This window comes from Scyliorhinus canicula, chromosome 12 (assembly GCF_902713615.1).
Source record: "Scyliorhinus canicula chromosome 12, sScyCan1.1, whole genome shotgun sequence".
NCBI lineage: Eukaryota > Metazoa > Chordata > Chondrichthyes > Carcharhiniformes > Scyliorhinidae > Scyliorhinus > Scyliorhinus canicula.
The window spans coordinates 48,348,717-48,361,506 of record NC_052157.1 but is presented as its reverse complement, the minus strand read 5'-3'; the positions used below and the strand labels follow the sequence as shown (position 1 = coordinate 48,361,506).

At 44.4% G+C, this 12,790-nt stretch overlaps 1 protein-coding gene across 3 annotated transcripts in view; it reads left to right on the top strand.

The window, feature by feature from the left end:
• The window catches only part of arnt2 (aryl-hydrocarbon receptor nuclear translocator 2), a 379,980-nt gene that overhangs the window by 176,597 nt on the left and 190,593 nt on the right, over positions 1–12,790 (top strand). The gene's annotated exons all lie outside the window — the stretch shown is intronic.

Below are 12,790 nucleotides of genomic sequence, written 5' to 3'. Positions count from 1 at the left end.
ATGAAGTGAGTTTTCCCCACTAGCTGTTTACATAATAGAATGATAAACCTTGTTGCCATAGCATCTTTTTTTTAAGAGCATGAAAAGTTCAGTTGCAGGTATTTATGAATATTTGTAGCATTAGGGGCTGTTAGCACAGGGCTAAATCGCTGGCTTTGAAAGCAGACCAAGGCAGGCCAGCAGCACGGTTCAATTCCCGTAATAGCCTTCCCGAACAGGTGGCGGAATGTGGCGACTAGGGGCTTTTCACAGTAACTTCATTTGAAGCCTACTCGTGACAATAAACAATTTTCATTTTCATTTCATTTTTCATGGATTCAAAGTATTGATTCTGTCTAAATGATGTATTCATGTTTACCTTTGTTTATATCTGTGTATAAACCCAAACTATAAAGGATTTTCTTCATTAATGATGTAGCTTTGGTCTTTGAAAGCTTCCATGAAATAAGCTGATAGAACAATATGCATACAAATAATGATTTAAATTGCCTCAAAACACGCTCTCACTCTTGCACCACCCAAATTAATTCTTGGGTTTATTTTTCAAGTGGTTTGAAAGGCAGTTTTTCAGGTGAATTTCTGTACATTATTAATTATTAATTTCTTTTAGTTCTGACAGCCACTAGTTGGCCAAACAGACTTTTATCATTTTATTATACACAGTGAGTTTTGAAAGCTTCTCATTTAACTCCAGCTTTGGTAACCATCATCTATAATTCATTGATAGTTGTAAAATATAAAAAAACTAGCTAATCGGAGATTCGGTAACTAAATATCTCGGCTTAGTGCAATAGAAAGCTTTTTTGAGCAATATACTTCTTCCCTCCAGTGCCAACTGTACTCCTCCCACCTATTGCCCAGTTATAACTATTCACTTTCCAGATGACTCCTGCCCACTTTCCACAGTGATTAAACATCCCCCTGTTCCTGTTTCAATACTCACTAACCCCCTGCACCATATAATTTTTCTTTCCCTATGTATTCTCTTGCCCTAGACTCCAATCTGTGGTCTCTCAGAACTGGTTCTTATCCCATTCTGTCCAGTGCAGTTCATTGACTGTGCACCCACTCTTTCTGGCTTTAAAGCTGCTTTTACATTGACAGCTTCAGGGTTATTGCCTGCCTCATCCTCTGCTGCAGCCCTGAAGTGTTCCTCCAGGATAGTTCTCTTTGAATGGTGAGGATGTCCTGCAGAAACTATCCAATTTCCACCCAGCTGCCCGGTCACCCGAGATGCGGTCGCCAGTTAACAGTAATCTTCTCTTCTCGGCTTAGTTGCTGCAGGGTCATCATTTTATCTCCATTCACTGTCTGACTATGGGTCTTGCCAGGTACAATTAACCAAAGGCTACAGGCATCTTTGTTCCTTCGAACACATCTTTCAAGACTGCCTTTTTGAAATAATTCAGATCCGTGAGCTGTCACAAAACAGAATTGTCTGGCTGGCAAAGGGACATTAACTTGCTTTAATCCCGTGCAGATGGTCACTGACAACCTAGAGTGAAAGCCTTGGTGATGCCTGGAACTTAGGGGAATCCTATGATGTGGAAGAATTGCACTGATTTATTCTGCCATGTTCCATTCAAGATTCGTTGTGGTGATATATTGATATATCAATTATATATTTGTATTGTTGGTTGGCTGATGTTGGAGATTGTCCCATAAGACTGGATATAAGATAGAGCAGATCTGGGGCAGAGAGCAAGGGGAAACTGTTTTTGACAGAGTTGTGAGGCTATGGAATGCACTGATTGAAGCATGTCAGCACGTGTGTGAACAGAGTATCTAATGTTTAGGCTAATCTTTCCAACAGTCTTCTGTTAAATCTAAATTGGATTGAAATGAGAGGTGTAAATAGAAGGAGGGCACATTAGTAAAGTCTGTGCAAAGAACAGGGGAAACCTTTCAGGGACTTGTGAGATTGTGCAGAACTTGGACAAAGTCGACGATTGAATGAAAGGCCATGTGAATTGGCTAGATAGATTGTTTTTAGCACCTTCTGCACTGAAATATTTTTAAAAGATGCAAGGCATCAATGCACCGCACAGCAAATGAAGTACTTTTCTGACATCTAGTTACTGTTATTCCTAAACAGTCAAGTTCCCTCAAACATTAATGAGTGCTATTGGTTGAAAGATGAATGTTGGACAGGGCACAGGAAGAACACTTCTCTTTGATTAATGTTTTTCTTCTGTCCTACCTAAACAGACAGCTTAATGTCTCATCTGAAAAATGGCACGCCCATCAGTGGAACACTCCCTCAATACTGCGGAGTGTCAGCCTAGATTATATTCTCAAATCATGTAGTGGGACTTGAACCTTCTGACCGAGAATGTTAACGCTAGTTCTGTCACTGAGCTTCATGGCGCAATAAAGCTGCAAATATAATGCCAAATGTGAGACAAAATGCATAATTTTTGTTGAGCTCAAGTGTTTTTAAATCCCTGTAGCTGAGGAACGTGGAAACAAAAACAAGTTAACCACATTCCAGACTTCCTTTAGCCAGTGCATCATTTTAACTTATGCATTTTGCATGGCTCCACCAAGTGCGAGTTAAAAGACGTCTGTTATTTATCCTAATAAAACTGCATTGCTCATCCCTAATTTTGGTTTGTGACTCAATCTGTGAAATCACAAGCTGTTCCATTCTTCCTTCTAAACCCACATTTACTTTAGCCCTGAAGCTGCAAACACCAGGATTGATTAGAAGCCCTCACTATAGTATAGCCTAGAAAATGCACTAAGAAACTCCTAACAGCATTCTAACTCAAAAAGTGATTCACTTCTTTTTGAACGAAAACAAAAATGAACCGAGACTTGTGTGGTTTCATCACTGATCTCCGCTCTGGTCTTCCTTCAAATGGTCTTTAAAAAAATGATAGGTCCACAGTTTTTTAACTCACACTTATGAAAGGTTGTTTGGGGCTGGGCCATAAGTCTCAAAGTGATTAGCATACCTCAATTTTTTAAAAAACAGCTTTTTAGATAAAACGAAGCACTGCAGTTTTATGTTTTCATGAGAGCTGTAATATAGCTCTGGAAAAACTGGATTAGTTATAACCTCCGTGGATATTTCATTATAATGGAATGTTATGTATCAGATATTTATCAAAATGTAACTCCACTGCAGTGAGTGATTTCAAAGAATTGGATATTTCACAACATACATTTTGTTAACAAGCTAAAAACATGTGATTCACCACTGAGATGTGCAACACAAGAAAAGATGGCAAACATCGCACAGCACATTCTGACTGTGTGTTACATGTGTAAAGAAAATTACATATTTTTAAACCAGCGAATCATAGAGTGAAAAGCTAATGAAAGAGGACATTTGGCTCTAATGCCTATGCTGGCAAGAGCTATCTAATTAGCTCCACCCTCCTGCTCTTTCCCTATAGTTTAGTATTTTTTTCCCCTTCCAAATTATTATAATCACAAGACCCACGGGGACACGTTGATCGATCTCCCCATGGGACTTGTAGAATAAGAGCTACCCCGCTAGTGGGCGGAGGCCCGCCTAGCTGGGGTTTGTAAACTCACTCTTTAAAAGCTGGCCCGTACTGTGACCAACACTTCCAGTAGTCTCGACTGGGACCTTTGAATTGCAAGCTGTGTTGTCGCGTTAACTAAATAAATGTTATTCAACTTATCTTATTGGGCCTCCTGAGCTTTTATGCTGGCGACAAGGAAAAAATAAACAACAGCTGTGAAGTATCCACAGCAGTGCTGCATTTGTGGTTGCAGGACCTGCGACAGTTGAGACAACCAGAATTGACAGAGAATGTGTCACCCTGGCCAGATGACACAGCCGCCCTGAGCCAGTACCTTGCATATTGCCCCACCCGAGGAGGAAGACCTGATGCAACTGAGTTGCATCAGAGTAGGGCCCCCAGAGTAGCCCCAATTAAGATAAAGCTTCAAGTCAATGCTCATCCCCTGGACATGGAAATCGACATGGGTCTGCTGTCTCTATTATTGGACAACAAACCTTCCATAGGCTGTGTCTGGGATTTCTGTCCCTGGGCTTGATTGATACCAAGGTCCGGCAGGCAACATATACTGGGGAGCTGTTGACCATCATAGGGACGATTGAGACCCTGTTCAACCACGGACAACAGACAGTTAGGCAGTGATGCAAGAACCAAAACTTAGTCTTCCAGGCTGCGACTGCTTACAAAGATTCCGCCTGGACCGGCAGCAAACCTTCTGAATGGGCACTGGCGGTCTGTATGAAGACATAGAATCGCAAAATCCCTACTATGCAGAAGGAGGCTATTCGGCCCATCGAGTCTGAACTGACCCCCCCCCCCCCCCGAAGGAGCACCCCAGACGGGCCCACAATCCCGGCCCTATCCCTGAAATGCCACCTAAACCGTTGGACACTAAGGGGCAATTTAGCATGGCCAATCCACCTAACCTGTACACCTTTGGAATGTGGGAGGAAACCGGAGCACCCGGGAGAACGTGCAAACTCCACAGTCATCCAAGGTTGGAATTGAACCTGGGTCCCTGGCGCTGTGAGGCAGCAATGCTAACCACTGTGCCACCATGCTGTCCTAGTCCTCTCAGAGTATGCAGGTTTTCTAAGAGGGCCTGGGGAAAACTAAAGGGCGCCAGGGCAAAGGTTTATGTAAATCCGGACACCCAATCTAAATAATTAAGGGCCCGACCGGTCCCATGCGCCTGCTTACAAAAGTAGACAATGAATTGAGACAGCTGGAAAATTTTGGCTTTAAATGCCGGTCTGGTTCATAGCAGCAATGGACCCAGTGTTGAAACCAGACAAGCCAGCCTGCCTGCGCGGTTATTATAAAATGAACAGGGCCATTGCGGGGACAGGTACACCATGCCGCACATAGAAGACCTGTATGCAATGTTAGCCGACGGCCACTCATTCATGAAGCTCAACATGAACCCTGAGTACCTCCAGTTGAAGTTATACACGGTTTCAAGGCAGTATGTCACCATCACCACCCACAGAGGGTCGTACGAGTACACCCGCCTTTCGTTCAGGTGTCATCAGCGTGCACGATTTTTCATCCTCCAAGAGCTTCCCATGGTACTTGGACGATGTGCTCATTTTAGGAGCCACCAAGAAGGAACACCAGGGCAACTTGGAAGAGGCCCTCCGGTGGGTGTCTGCCTGAAGAGGGGTAAGTGTGTGTTTCAGGCGAAAGCAGTCATGTATCGTATAGAATTTACAGTACAGAAGGAGGCCATGCGGCCCATCGAGTCTGCACCGGCTCCTGGAAAGAGCACCCTATGCAAGGTTAACACCGCCACCCTATCCCCATAAACCAGTAACCCAACACGAGGGGCAATTTATCATGGCCAATCCACCTAACCTGCACATCTTTGGACTGTGGGAGGAAACCGGAGCACCCGGAGGAAACCCATGCAGACACGGGGAGAACATGCAGGCTCCGCACAGACAGTGACCCAGTGGGGAATTGAACCTGGGACCCTGCCGCTGTGAAGCCACAGTGCTATCCACTTGTGCTACCGTGCTGCCCGAGTTTCCACTCGTCGGAGAGACTAAAACCCAAGGGCACAGCCTCAGACAGAAGGGACGATCCTTTAAAACTGAGGCCTGGATGGAGTGGACGTGGAGGGATGTTTTCACTAGTGGGAAAAACTAGAACCCGAAGGCACAGTCTTAGACTGAAGAGACAGTCCTTTAAAACTGAGAGGTGGAGCAATTTCTTCAGCCAGAGGGCAGTGAATCTGTGGAACTCTGTGTCGCAGAAGGCTGTGGAGGGCAAGTCACTGAGTGCATTTAGGACAGAGATAGATAGGTTCTTGATTAATAAGGTGATGAGATTATGGGGAGAAGGCAGGGGAATGGATGAGAAACATTAAGCCATGATTGAATGGTGGAGCATTCGCAGTGGGCCGAATGGGCTAATTCTGCTCCATATCTTATTGTCTTATGAACTCACGCTGCCTGTAATCCCCCTATCCGTGCCAGCAATGGACAAAGTTGTATTAACGTTGAACTTCGTAGGCATCTCACCTGTGATGGCCGCACAAACCCACACCAAAGGGACCCTGCACTGGCAAAATTGTGCCATGGCAGGTTAGGAGGAAAGCCCCCAGAGGAGCTGTGGGCCTAATGTATGAAGCAATGGGAGCTCAGTGTGGAGGATAGTACCCTCCTGTGGGGAGCTCGCGTGGTCATCCTGTGGCCAGGTCGGCGCATGATCGTACAGGTTTTGCATAGCGGACACTGGGTATTTATTTCAAAGATGCAAATGCTCACGAGGAGCTACGTGTGGAGGCAAGGACTCGACGGCAATGTCGGGCAAATGGTACAGCAGTATGCAGCTTGTCTGGAACACCAGAAGCTCCCTCTGTTGGCCTTGCTCTACTCTTGGGAATGGCCAGGATGCTCCTGGATGCGCTTGCATGCCAACTTCACGGTGCCATTTATGCGACGAATGTTTCTGATCCTTACTTATTCCCATTCATAATGGCTGGATATGCACCGAATATCTTCTACCACCCCGTGAATCACAGTGGAAAAATTGTGCCAATCATTCAGTATCCATAGAATTACAGAGGTGCTTGTCACGGACAATGGAACCCCTTTTACCAACGTGGATTTCCAGGCATTTGTCGGTGCCAGCGGGGTGAACCGCGTCCGATCCGCTCTGTACCATCCATCCTCAAATGGTTTGTCTGAACGGGCATTCAAAATGTTTAAGGGCAGAAGGAAACAGAACATGGGTTCCCTTGTAATGAATCTGGCAGTTTTTATTCAACTATCAAATGAAGCTGTATGTCACAACCAGGATAGTGTCGGTAGAATTATAAATGGGCTGACTCCTGCATCTGAGTTTAACGTTACCACCTGTCTTGGTGGGAAGGTAGAAACTAAGCAAGGCCTCCAGAAAAGGTACCACGATCACCGAGCGCACGACAGGGGTTTTAAACCAGTGGGTGTTGTAAATGCGTGAAACTGTAGGCACGACGCCCAATGGGTCCCAGGGTTGGTAGTGGAGAAAACAGAGCCAGTTTCTTACACGGTCAGGACTAGGGAAATTGTCTTGTGAAGGTGGCGAGGCCCCTTCTTGCACTATTGTAGACCATAATCATTGAATCCCTACAGTGCAGAAGGAGGCCATTTGGCTCATCCTGTCTGCGCAATCGAGCACCCTGCCTAGGTCCACACCCCTGCCTTATTCCCATAACTATTCCCATTCCACCACCTAACTTCTTGGACAGTAAGGACAGCATGGCCAATTCATCGAACCTGCTCACTTTTGCACATATGGTGTAGGTAAGGTCCACTGTGCTGTTAGGAAGGTAGTTCTAGGTTTTTGACTCACAACAGTTGAAGGAACGATGATAGTCAGGATGGTGTCTGAGTTGGATGGGAACTTGTAGGTGTTCCTGTGCGCCTGCTGTCCTTGTGCTTCTCGGTGGCAGAGTTTGCCAGTTTGAATGATGCTATTGAAGGAGGCTAGGGGAGTTGCTGCACTGTGAAATTCCTAACAACATTCTCATTCAAAAATGGATGCACTTGCTTTTAAACTAAGTAAAATGCACTGAGACTTGAGTCATCACTGACCTCTTCTAGCCGTCCTACCAATGGTATAAAAAAGGATAATTCCACACAGTTTTATAATGGCACAGCTATGAAAGGTTATTGTTGGCTGCAGTGTGTAAATGTTTAGGCCAGCAATAACCTTTCATAGGTGTGCCATTATAAGACACTACTGCCAATGTGCAGGTAGGTAGTTAATGTTTAAGCTGGTGGATGGTGTACAGATCAAGTGGGCTGCTTTGTCCCGGATAATGTTGAGCTGAAGTGTTGTTGGAGCTGTGCTCATTGTGGTGAGTATTTTCATCACACTCGTGACCTGTGCCTTGTTGATGTTGACAATGCTTTGGGGAGATGGGGGATGAGTTACCCGCTGCTAAAGTCCCAACCTCTGACTTGTTCTTATAGCCAGGTATCGATATGGCTGGTCTGGTCAACTTTCTGGTCAATGGTAATCCCCATTGAGGTTCAATGATTGTTATGCTATTGAACATCAAGGAGAGATGTTCGAGTTCTCTTGGTGGAGATGGTATTTACCTGACATTTGCATGGCTTGAATGTAACTTGCCACTTATCAGCCAAAGCATAAATGTTGTCCAGGTTATGCTGCATGTGGACACAGAATGCTTTAGTATCTGAGGGGTCGAAAATGGCACAGAACACTGCAATCAGCAGCGGGTATCCCTGTTTCTGATCCTATGATGGAGGGGAGGTCATTGATGAAGCAGCTGAAGATGGTTGGACCCAGAGGTCAGCATAATTCTTTTCTTGAAGGCTCTTTTTGAAAAAAAAACTGCCTGGTATAATTTTGTCAGGAGCTTCTTTTTCGTTTTCAGGGACTCCTTTTCCATTGTGGGGAATGGGGAATGGGGGATAATCGTGATTTCAGAAAGAAAGAGAGACGATGATGGAGCAGAACCAACTATTGCCAATGTCAGCAAGTAAATAGATTAAAAATATTAACACTGAAAGATGGCAAATCTCAGCTAGACTACCATCTCTTGACTCTGTTCACAGTGGGCACCTTGGAGAGCTTGGAAAATTAATCAAAACGACAGGAAATCATGAATGTAGAGATCAGGCACATTGGAAAGGAGTTCTAACAATCTAGGTTTATCTTGGAGTATATTTATTCCACAAACTCAACAGCGGTGCAGTATGGTTCACCAGCAATGCTGAAATTGTCATCACCTATGAGCTAAGGTTGCCTGCCATCTGAAAAGACTTTGTTCATCACCTAAATACAATTACCAGTTTACAATACAAAACTGAATTTACCTCCTCACGTACCACCACAAGATTACAGGAAAACTTAAATGGCACATTCTCGGTATAGGCAGCTGCCCCCGGCTTACTCCCGGACTCGTTTCTGAATTTCTGGCTGCCTCCTCCCTTTTATTATAGATTATCATAGAATTTACAGTGCAGAAGGAGGCCATTTGGCCCATCGCGTCTGCACCGGCTCTTGGAAAGAGCACCCTACCCAAGGTCAACACCTCCACCCTATCCCCATAACCCAGTAACCCCACCCAACACTAAGGGCAATTTTGGACACTAAGGGCAATTTATCATGGCCAGTCCACCTAACCTGCACATCTTTGGACTGTGGGAGGAAACCGGAGCACCCGGAGGAAACCCACGCACACACGGGGAGGATGTGCAGACTCCGCACAGACAGTGACCCAAGCTAGAATCGAACCTGGGACCCTGGAGCTGTGAAGCGATTGTGCTATCCACAATGCTACCGTGCTGCCCCTTTATCTTATTCTACATTTTCTCCTCTGTCCTCAGCCTCCCCATACTAGAGGATGTCGAATAGGTTGCACTCCTTGGATAAATGCTTCTTGACTATAGATCATAGATTCTGTCTCTGAAGGCGCAGCAAGAGCAGGGAGGAGGGAACCTGTGATTGAAGGAACTGAAGCAGCAAGTATGGGAGAGATAGCTCCTCGCTGATTCTGTGCCTCAAACTTTCTGCTCCCAAATTTGCTGCATCTCCAATCAAGCCCAGCATTGTTTTCCCGCTGTCACTGAGATGCATGCAATTGTTCAGACATGATGTAAGCTGATACGTAGAGGGGAAACCTTTCTTGGATATTTCACCCTGTCTTTGATTTGTTTTTGTTGCTTATGTTTGAGTTTGGAGGGAAAGTTCACCCTCTGCCCCTGTGTATTTTTAACCTTGATTGGGCCAAGCACACTACCACGAGAAACTCGGACTGCTATCACCAGGGCTGAGATGTTTAGCTTCCAGCAACTACAAGCATCTTCAGTTGTTCCAGGTATGACTCGAGCCAGTGGAGGCCTTTCCCCAGATTCCAATAGTCTTCAGTTTTGCTCGGGCGTATTGATGCTGCACTCGGTCAAACGCTGCCTTGACATCACCTCACCTCTCGAGTTCAGCTTTTTATTTCCCATGTTTGGACCAAGACTTTAATGAGGCCAGGGGCTGAGTACCCCTAACCCAAATTGAGCATCGGTGAGCATGTTATTACTATGCAACTGCTGCTTTGCAGACATATCAGGGCAATTTTCCACATTTTCAGGTAGATGCCAGTGTTGTTACTGTACTGAAGCAGCTAAGCTAGGGGCTGGCTGGAACTAGCCTAGCCAGCGATGCCATTATCTCATGAAGGTATAAAAAAAGCATCCGCTAAACATTCACTGGTCTGAAGCAAAGAGTCCAACCTATGTAGCTTATCCATGTAACTGAAGCCACGGGCCCTGATAGCATTCTAGTAAATACCCTCTGCAGAGTCTCTAAGACCTTGACATGTTTCCAAAAGTGTGATGCCCAGTACTCCAGTTGGGGCCTAACCTGTGATATATAAAAGTTTGCAGTATTCTATGCCTCTGTTTATAATGCCAAGACGTCTCTAGTGTCCAACTGTCTTGATAGATTTCTGTACACCTGTCTTTAAAATTGAACCATTTTAATTTATATTACCCCTATAATAGGATTCCCACAGTGCAGAAGGAGGCCATTCGACCCTCTGAAAGAACACCTGACCTCAACCCACTCCCCCGCCCGATCCCCATAGCCCCACCTGACCTGCACATCTTTGGATACTAAGGGACAATTTAATATGGCCAATTCACTTAACCAGCACACCGTTGGACTGTTAGAGGAAACCGGAGCGCCCGGAATAAACCCATGCAGACACGGGGAGAACGTACAAACTCCACAGAGACACCCAAGGGTGGAATCAAACCCGGGTTCTTGGCGTTGTGAGGCAGCAGTGCTAGTTACCATGTCGCCTCTTCAATTTTCTTACCAAAATGCATTATTTCACACTTCTCTGCATCAAATTGTATCTGTCATGTGTCTTCTCCTTTCATCAGTACATCAGCGCGTTCATGAGGTTTGCTACTATCCTCATTATTGCTTACTTCTTTTCCAAATGTTGTCTGCAAACTTAGAAATTTTGCCCTGTCTACCCAAATCCAGGTGATCCTAAAACTGACCGCTGGGTGTACACCAATGTATACTTCCCTCTAGTCTGAAAAACACACATTCATCACTGTTTTGCTTTTTGTCTCTTAGACAATTTTGTATCTATGCTGCCACTTCTGCCTCTTTCATCCCATCGGTTTAGTGAAGGGGCATTGTACCTTCATGGTGTTTTGGTAATGCTGAAGCAGCCCTAAACAAATCCCACTGCCCTAATCTCTCCCCATTGACCTACACCTTTCCCCTATAATAATCTTCCCTCAAAGGCGCAATCAGAGTTTTAATTTTTTCTCATTCAAAGCTTCCATGGCAGCAACAAAGGATTGTGGTTGAGAATCTCAGGCTCCGGTTCATATGAATTGCTGTTTTCGCTTAGAGAATGGAATGTTTGAAATTAAAGTGGTTTTTTACTCAAGACCATGAGCTGAGAATACAGCTAGATTATTGTGCTATTGTTTCATCTAGTAATTTATCAACTGAGCATACTGTGTTTGCATGATAAAATACCATTTCCATTTAGCAAGGCATATATTGTTTTTCTAAAACTACATTCGCAGTTCTATGGCCAAAAACTGATTGAAACTGAGACTGTGTGTCAAGATTTTGTTCTATAGCTCATTTGAGAAGCTTCCTCCCTCGTATTGCATACCCAAGTCATTGGGGTGTGGCTCCATGGACTCCATCACCACAATTAAATCTTAAGAGTTCCGGAAAACCAGTAAATTACAACATAGAGTGGCCTGAGTATCTATTCTGGCTCTTTGTTCAAGCAATCAAAAATGAATCCACTGCATCACTCGTTTCTCTTACCCTATATGTTCCCCCGTCTCAATATTGTTCCCTTAAAAAATGCAACCGCTGCCTTTGGCAGAGTACTCCATTGCTACAGTTTGAATCCATAGCAAAATAATGACCTTCATTGTTTACCCCCAAGTAGTCTCTGTGACAAGCCATTCCATTTCCCTCTATTTTATTTGTTAACTATGCTTTCCTAACCTTTCTTCCCAATCGCTTTGTAACTATTTTTACTTGATGCATTCTGTATGCTGTCTACCAATTAAGGCATTGATGAAAGTTGTGTACTATCTTGGTATATATTAACATACATTAGCAAAAATATGATTTAACTTGCTACAGTAAAGTTTATCTTATTGTTGGTTTTTATATTGATTCATCCTCATTACATTGACTGTCTTCTCCCATGCACACACCCTCCCCAGCACGGAAACCTTAAGTTGTCCTTTATCCATATTTGGTAATTCAAACTTTCTCCTTGCTCGCTTTCCAACTGCCACCCTTAATAATCCCCAATTACTCCGAATTTCTGCTGCTTGTATTTGTCCTATCTTATGTCTTGCTCACCCAATCACCCTATTCTTATTGCTTTACCTTTACACCAAATTGTGCCCTCCCCACTACCACCAACAGTGCAATCAATTTGAAACATTTGGCTTTGTAAACCCCCCTATGACATTGCCCTACTTTCTGACTGCCACGTTCTCCAGCCTTCTGCCTTCTCTTGTATGCTAGTCTGTTCTGCTTCTGGCCTTTTGCACACTCCCTTTGTAGGTAGAACCTCTAGCTGCACGTTTGATGTTTTGGAGCTCCATCTGGTTGATCTCTGCCACCTTTGAAAAGTCTCCTTTTATCTTTGACAGAACAGTGAGTCGTTACTAATCTGTTTTTCTGGCTTGACATCTGTATTTCATATGCCTATTTATGAAACCCTTTCTGTTCAAGGTTCTATGTAGATGCCAGTTTTAGTTGACTGAGAGATTGCTGGGGGACATGGT